This window comes from Colobus angolensis, unplaced genomic scaffold (genome assembly GCF_000951035.1).
Source record: "Colobus angolensis palliatus isolate OR3802 unplaced genomic scaffold, Cang.pa_1.0 Scaffold262, whole genome shotgun sequence".
Lineage (NCBI taxonomy): Eukaryota > Metazoa > Chordata > Mammalia > Primates > Cercopithecidae > Colobus > Colobus angolensis.
Window position 1 is genome coordinate 3,448,527 of NW_012115844.1, and position 8,563 is coordinate 3,457,089.

Below are 8,563 nucleotides of genomic sequence, written 5' to 3' on the forward strand. Positions count from 1 at the left end.
CCACACATGGTTGTGCCGCTTGTAGTCCCAGCTACTCAGGAGGCTGCAGTAGGAGGATTGCTTGAGCCCAGGAATTCAAGACTTCAGTGAGCTATGATCACAACACTGTACTCCAGCCTGGGTGACAGAGTTAGACTCTGTCTCATAAAAAGAACAAAAGAAAAGCAAACCAAAAAAAAACACAAGAAAAGAAAAAGAACTCAGACAATCCAGATTTCCAGATTACACATTTCAGGGAAATTAGAATCTCCTCCCAGGTACATAAAATGTTATAGATCAGAAAAATACATAAGTGGTAGAATTATTCCAAAAGAAAATCATTATTCAAAGACTGGGATTTTGTTAGGCTATCCATCTTTGAGATGATAATGTCAGAACCTAGCTCTAAAGACAAAGGATAAAGAATTGGTTGCAGGGTGGGGGTATGTAGAGAAGTGAAGGTATAGAGGAAAAACTTTTTGTTTTTCACTTGCATAATCTAGTTACGTTTAGTTGTGTTTGAATATTTGGCCATATTTATTTAGTTACATATTTAGTTATACTTGAATATTTGGCCATATTTGGCTAATATTAGTTTTCTGAAACCCAATTCTTTTATTTTATTTTATTTTATTTTATTTTTTTTTATTATACTTTAAGTTCTAGGGTACATGTGCATAACGTGCAGGTGAAACCCAATTCTTATGCACAGGTTTAAGTTTAGGGTGGGGGTTCACCTGTCTCAAGGAAGGACTGCACAGTGCTCACTGCATTAGACTAGAACGTGGAAGCAGCCACGACGTGCATAGAGACTCAGAACTCCTATGATGCTTGTAATGTACTCTATTCTACAGGTACTCGCCATTATTGTGGTCTCTATTAATTTTTTTAAAGTTTTATTTTGTATTTGAATGTACCCTTAAGATTTGTTTATACTGTAGATTCCCATTGCTTGGTGAGATCAGAGAAGGTTTGCAATAATATTTGCTCAATGAATAGAAACATACATCACCCTCATCTGAGCATCTGGCTATGGCTCTACCTTTGGAGTTTTTTAGGTATATGCCTAATATTTGTCCATTCATTCAACATGCCCTGGACTCAGATGAGGTGGGATTCACCCCTATTCCTTGGCTGAAGGCCATTGGCAGACCTCTTGCTCAGCTTGTCTGTATTCTATCCCCACTGGAAAACAAAGGAGATTCTGACACATAGTGCCTGAGTACTAGGCAATGTGTGGCTGAAGGATGCATGTAAGTGTTCTAGTCACTGAGGACCTCACACACTGTCCCAGGATACAAAGAGAAAGACATGTAACCACAATACTCTCTGTGACAGTAAGAAGAGCAAGTGGAGTGCGTCTTGATCATGGAGAGAGAAAAAAATTCAGAGTGTGCATGAGATCAGGGAAAGTGAAGGTAAAAAGTTTACTCTTGAGTATGTTATTCAAAAGGCAGATACTGGGAAATCTTACATTCCAGGAACGTGGACTGACCTGATTAGAGGGAGTCAAACTGCAGCATGAAATGGTCCCATTTACCTTTTCTTTTGTTATTTGCTATGTCAGCTATACTTGCTCAGATGTTATGTGTCCATTCAGAAAGAGATTCAGATGACCATAGGCAAAAGCCTTCAATTCTCCGTTCTGGTTTCAGTTACAGTTCTCCCCTTTCCTGTTTGGAGTCTGGGTTCTTAGATAAGTCTCCTATTAATACCTTGGACATATTTTCCAAGCACACAATTATTTTCACTCTAAAAAGATATTGTGTTGAACTCACTCTCTGACTCTTCGTACTTTTGGTACCCTGGCTATATTGCCGTTCCCTTACCACTTCAGCAAGGATACCTGCCTGATCTCCAAATTCAAACCCTTGCATTTTTTTTTTTTTTTTTCTGGAGTGTTTCTTTTGGCTTCTGGAACATATGGGAGGTTAACACTTCACACCTCATGGGGCAGCCCTCAACTATACATGGATGTGAGTTAATGTATAAAACCACAGTTTCATAGACCCTCAAATAGAATAGAGATGTGTGCTCTATACAAGCTTCCAGAGTTTACTAAGTGGAATTGACCTGCATTAGTGTTGTCTAGAGGAACAGAATTAATAGGATATATATATATATATATATATATATGACTTTATTAAGGAGTATTAACTCACATGATCACAAGAGAAAGTCCCACAATAGGCCATCTGCAAGCTGAGGAGCAAGGAAGGCAGTCATAGTCCAAAAGCTGAAGAACTTGGAGTCCAATGTTTGAGGGCAGGAAGCATCCAGCATGGGAGAAAGATGTAGGCCTGAGGACTCAGCCAGTCTAGTCCTTCCATGTTCCTGTGCCTGCTTTTATCCTAGCTGTCCTGGCAGTTGATTAGATGGCATCCACTCAGCTTGAGGGTAGGTCTGTCTCTCCCAGTCCACTGACTTAAATGTTAATATATATTGGCAACACCCTCACAGACACACCCAGGAACAATACTTTGTATCCTTCACTCCAACTATGTTGACACTCAATATTAACCATCACAGTTGCCAATGGCAAAACTACTCTGACACAGTGCACCCTGAAATGTTGCTTTCTCTTCCATTTATTTTTTTTTTTACTTTTACTATTATATATGGTATGAATAGAGATTTAGTGCAAAGAAACAATTCTCCCATTTCACTTCATCCCTATTCACTAATTAGGTGTTCTTATTTTCCCATGCTGTTCCTCATATGCATTCATAATTGTATTTGTATTGATACTTATCTAATTTAATTTGTTATTTTTGTTACATAATATTTATTATTTGTGGTTGCATCATGTTCTTCTTGAATTGATATTCCTTTTATTTCTTGTATCTCCATTCACCTACCTGGGGTTACTTCAATTTCCACATCAACACTTTATACTTGAAATTTCATCTAATCTGTGCTTATAGGGGAATGAAAAACTAGACACTCAGGTTAAACATTTATTCTTTCTCCAAACATGGTAGATACCAACCCATGATACAGGTCTCTTGGGTGTTACCTGAGTCTGCCCAGAGAAGCACTAGGCAACTACTGCTCCACCATGTATCTTAAAAACAAACAAACGAAAACGTGGATGTAGCTGATTCATGAAACTTTAACTAGTTCAAGGTAGAATTGTAATATTGCTGCTAAGGATCTATTGCTTTGATCTTTTACAAATTAAATGGACCTAGTTTTTATTTATCCATGTCTCTAAATTGATTGAACAAATATATAACCATATTAGCATGTGATGCCAAGAGAATCAGATCTAGATATACACATTAAATTAGATCCTACCTCATTGGAAAGCATCCATTTTTCATTGGTTTTAGTTTCTTCTTGGAAATTTCTGGGTGAGTATTTTCTTCCAGGTGGCTGTGTATGATCTGCATTTTTCAAACAATCAATTCTAGGCTAAATGAAGTTGTTTTCAGTATATTTGTGAAGTCGCCTACCATTCATGTTTAAGAAGAGTCAGAAAAACCATGGTGGCTGTGTGAAAAATGCAAGATCGCTTAACTCTTAAAAGCTATATAAATGTGAAAATGACCAAAAGGTTAAGTGAAAATAATGGAGAAGCTCAGAGGCTGGTTTGCCTCTGAAACTGATGTAATAGTTCAAAGCGATTAAATTTATTAATTACCATTTACAAGCTCCATTTTATCTGAGCTACCCATTAATGTTGTAAATATAGCATGAAATAAATATGCTGGGAACATCTCTGGATTTTTTCTTTAATGATAGATTGAAGAAAGACTTGCTTCCTGTGAATTGGAGAAATAGACACCCATTAGCGCTATTCTTTGTGAAGAGAAAACCTCAGTTTTAGAGCTATCCTGGGATGAATGGCAATAAAGGTGATGTAACATAATTTTGCACTTTCTATTTTTACTTCCGTAAGTTTAGGAAGGGCGTTCCTTCTTGTGGGAAGAAGACCACGCACCAATAGAATACAGGTGTGAGGAAACAAATTCTTCTGTGATTGGTTTTCTTGCCTTTCAATTTTTCTGAGATGTCTCCTGATGTCCTCACTCAGCCTTTCTTCCTAAGGCTAGAAACCCATATTTCCTTCATTTATTATATTTGTGAACTGTGTTTCAGAACACCAACATCTGGTCACTTCATTATGTACTCTTGTCTAGCACTCAGAAGGAAACGCTGATTTCTGGTATTGTCTGACGGCCGACTCTGATGGCAGGAAAGGTTTGCATTTACACCATCTGGATCCCTCCATCCAGCATTAAGACTAATTGTAGCTCCTGTCAGGGAGGGATAATGAGGCATAAGAGAGATGCTTGGGAAGAAAGATTTCAATAGGTAAATAGAAATTTGATTCTCATAAAATGAATATATTGCCCCACAAAGGCAGAATCGTAAGATGATCCCCAAGATTCCTGGTTTTTGGTGTGTGTTCACTTTCTCCCAGTTATTCAGTCAGGTACTAACGCAGGCGCTGCTGCAAAGGAACTTTGCAGGTGTCATTATGGTCTCAGATTCTCCCTCAAGAGAAGGCAGTTATCCTTGGTGAACTTAACCAGGCGAGCTCTTTGAAGATATATTAGAATCTTCCTAGAAAGATATTTTAAATATGAGAAGAATTGGACAAAAGGGAGATTCTCCATTGCTGGCTTTGATGATGGTTGGGTCTGTGCGGTAGGAAAAGATAGGTGGCCCCTAGGAACTGATGGTGACTTTCAACCAAAAGTTAGCAAGAAGACTTGGACCTCAGTCCTACAGCTGCAAGAAACTGTATTCTTCCAACGACAAAATGAGCTGGTAAGCAAGCTCTTGCCCAGAACCTCCAGATAGAATGTAGCCCATCTAACACCTTGAGTGTCTGCCCCTGAAGGGAGAACACAGTTGAGATCTGCCTAGACCTCTGACCCGTAGAACTCTAAGATAATAAATGGTGTGGATTTGAGCTGTTACGTTTGTGATAATCTATTATGAAGCAAGAAAATAAGTATACCCCCACAAACTCTGACAGAGAGTCACTCTCTTTCCTGGCCTAGCAAAGCACATGTCACTTGTTGTTACTGGGGTAGTTTGCCTGTGTGCTAGTTGCCCTCAATTAATCTTGAGAGCTTCTGCTCATACAAAATACACAGTAGCATGTTAAGAGCCAGAATCTGGCATCAGACACTTTGAGTTTGAGTCCTGATTCTGCCACCTTCTATTTGTGTGACCTTAACCCTCTGGCTCTCAGTATTATTATTTTTAAGTGGATAAAATAGCAGTACTCATAACCAAAAACTTATTTTCATGATACACACATAATGCTTAGCATGTGCCTTTGCCCATGTTAGGTAACTAATAAAGTATAAATGAATACACAACTTAATAGAATCCAAATTTTAAATTAGTGAGCATTTAGTGAATACTTGATTTCAGCCACACTGCAAAAAATTTTTAAAAAAATGATAGGATGGAAACATTTCAAACCCTTACTTGAAAAGCCCTTCTAATGAAATAGGATAAGCTGACACATCTGCAACTGTATCACCAACTAATGTGGCCAGTAAAATAGTAATCATGAGATATACGTAGCTTTGAGGAAGGAATGATGCACTCCTGGCTTCAATGGAGGTAAGAAAGGGAAAGAAATAGCTTTCTTAGACATGTTGACATTTACCTTGGGATTTTTTTTTAATACTTTAAGTTCTGGGATACATATGCAGAATGTGCAGGTTTGTTACATAGGTATATGCGTGCTATGGTGATTTGCTGCACCCATCAACCCATCATCTACATTAGATATTTATCCTAATGCTATCCCTACCCTAGACTCCCACCCCCAGACAGGCCCCAATGTGTGATGTTCCTATCCCTGTGTCCATGTGTTATGATTGTTCAGCTCCCACTTATGAGTGAGAATATGTGGTGTTTCGTTTTCTCTTCATGTGTTAGGTTGCTGAGAATGTCATTTTCAATGTCCCTGAAAAGGACATGAATGCATTCTTTTTTATGGCTGCATAGTATTTTATGGTGTATATGTGCCACATTTTCTGTATCCACCCTATCATTGATGGGCATTTGGGTTGGTTCCAAGTCTTTGCTATTGTGAACAGTGCCACAATAAACATATGTGTGCATGTGTCTTTATAGCAGAATGATTTATACAGGCAACCTACAGAATGGTAGAAAATTTTTGCCATCTATCCATCTGACAAAGGGCTAATATCCAGAATCTACAAAAAACTTAAACAAATTTACAAGAAAAAAGAAAAATCCCATCAAAAAGTGGGCAAAGTATATGAACAGACACTTCTCAAAAGAAGACATTTATGTGGCCAACAAACATAGGAGGAAAAGTTCTTCATCACTGGTCATTAGAGAAATGCAAATCAAAACCACAATGAGATACTATCTCACACCAGTTAGAATGGCGATAATTAAAAAGTCAGGAAACAACAGATGCTGAAGAGGATGTGGAGAAAGAGGAATGCTTTTAAACTGTTGGTGGGAGTGTAAATTGTTCAACCATTGTAGAAGAAGTGTGCCGATTCCTCAGGCATCTAGAACCAGAAATACCATTTGACCCAGCAATCCCATTACTGGGTATATACCCAAGAATTAAAACATGGGTTTTAAAGAATGGATACCTATTAGCCAAATAGTCAAAGACTAGAAAACATTCTAAGCAGACCAAGTCAATTATACAATTTTTTGAGATAATATTGTAGAAAATATTAGAACTTATTCAGGTTGTAGTGGCAAAAATAACACTTAACCAAATTTTTTTTTTAGTTTATAATATATTTCATGTTTATTAAATATTTTTATTAAAATTTTTCTAATATCTGGTACAAAGGGATAGTAAGTTAGGCAATTTCTATAAATAAACAGATGCATATATGCAACCTTAAATAATGCCTGGCTTTGTAAATATGAAAAGACATCAAAAGCAACCCATGGTCCAAAAAATATCCCATCTCCATCTCTAGATATTTAGTCAACATCTGTTATCAACATGGATATTGAGTCTCACTGAAGAGGACTGAGTACAAACCCACGTTGAAAATGTGCAAATTAAAAATGCCCTATTAAAATTACCCCAAAATGTTAATGGTTGTGGTGGAGTAGTGAATTATGAGTGTTTTCTTTTCTTTTTTCCCCCATTTTCAACATTTTTAAAAGTTCTGTAGCAAAATAATCTTTAATAAATCATTGAATTTTAGTCTTTGGCCTAGAAGGACTGATCTAACACTCCACATTCATGTTAAGATATCTCTTACAGCATATTTACCTTGCTTTAAATGTCCCTCCCTGCTTTCTTCTATTCCTCTCTCCTCCCTCTCTCTGTCCTTCCTTCCTTATTTGCCTTCCTTCCTTCTTTCTTTCTGTCCTTCTTCTCCTCCCCATGTAAAATATCCAGTACAACATTAAACAGACACAATGAGATCTGACATTCTTATCTTGTTCCTGATCACAGGAGGAACACTCAGTCTTTCACCATTAAGGATGATGTTAGCTGTAGGCTTTTTGTAGATGCCGTTTATTACATTGAGGAAGTTCCCTTCTATTCCTGAGAATTTTTATGAGGAATGCATGTTGGATTCGTAAACGCTTTCTCTGCATTTCTTGAGATGATCATATGGTTTTTCAAGTTTGTTAATAAATCTCATGGATTGATTTTTTCTCATTCTTATTGTTGTAAAATACCTATAACATAAAGTTTACTATTTTAAGTGGTATTAAATACATTCATAATGTTGTGCAACTATTACCCATATCCATCTCCATGACTCTTTTATCTTTAAAACTGAAACCTATACCCATTAAACAATAACTCCCCATTTCCCCTACCCTCATCCCCTTGGTAACCACCATTCTACTTTGTCTCTGTTATTTTTTTTCTTTATTAAAGCTCAAGTACATTATTCATCAAGGAAACGAGTATTAAAACATCCACAGGATACTTACTTAGACAGAGTAAAAATGCAAGTAGTCAAATACAAGCATTGCTTGCCTGGGTAAGGAAATGATCACATAGGAAATGTTGGAGTCAGGATTTGCATCCCAATCTTAAAAGTCACTATACGCCTTAGATGGAAACAGTCATACTAAGAGAAACAATTCAAACAAGCCTCTCTTATGAGAGTCTGCGTCTTCTTTCCTAAACAGTATTCCAAGATGTGCTCATCCATGGAATTTGTCTCAAAGCTAGCCCTGTACATTTTCCAGTACCTTCTTCCTTGGCTTTCTCCTTTTGACCATGACTTGCTTTTCTGTTCTCCCTTAATCAAGCTTTTCTGCCATATCAAAAAGATAAGAAACTATTTCCAACTTGTAACATGAAACTTTCACTTAAGGTGTCAAGTGTCCCTCCCCTCAAACATGCCGTCTCCTATCATTTGGCAAATGATATGAAACAAATATTCTTTGTTCAATATGGCTGTAGTTCTCCACACACCTGGGCGTTACCCTGGCAAGAAGCCCTATTTGTAAGAGGCAAATGACTATAACTCTCTTATTTTCCTTTCCTCTTTATTAGACTCTATGTGTAATTAAGACACAAGATATGGCAAATAGAGATAAAAAATAGTGAGAAATCTGCTAAGGCTAATTAGAAAACTTTGGATTT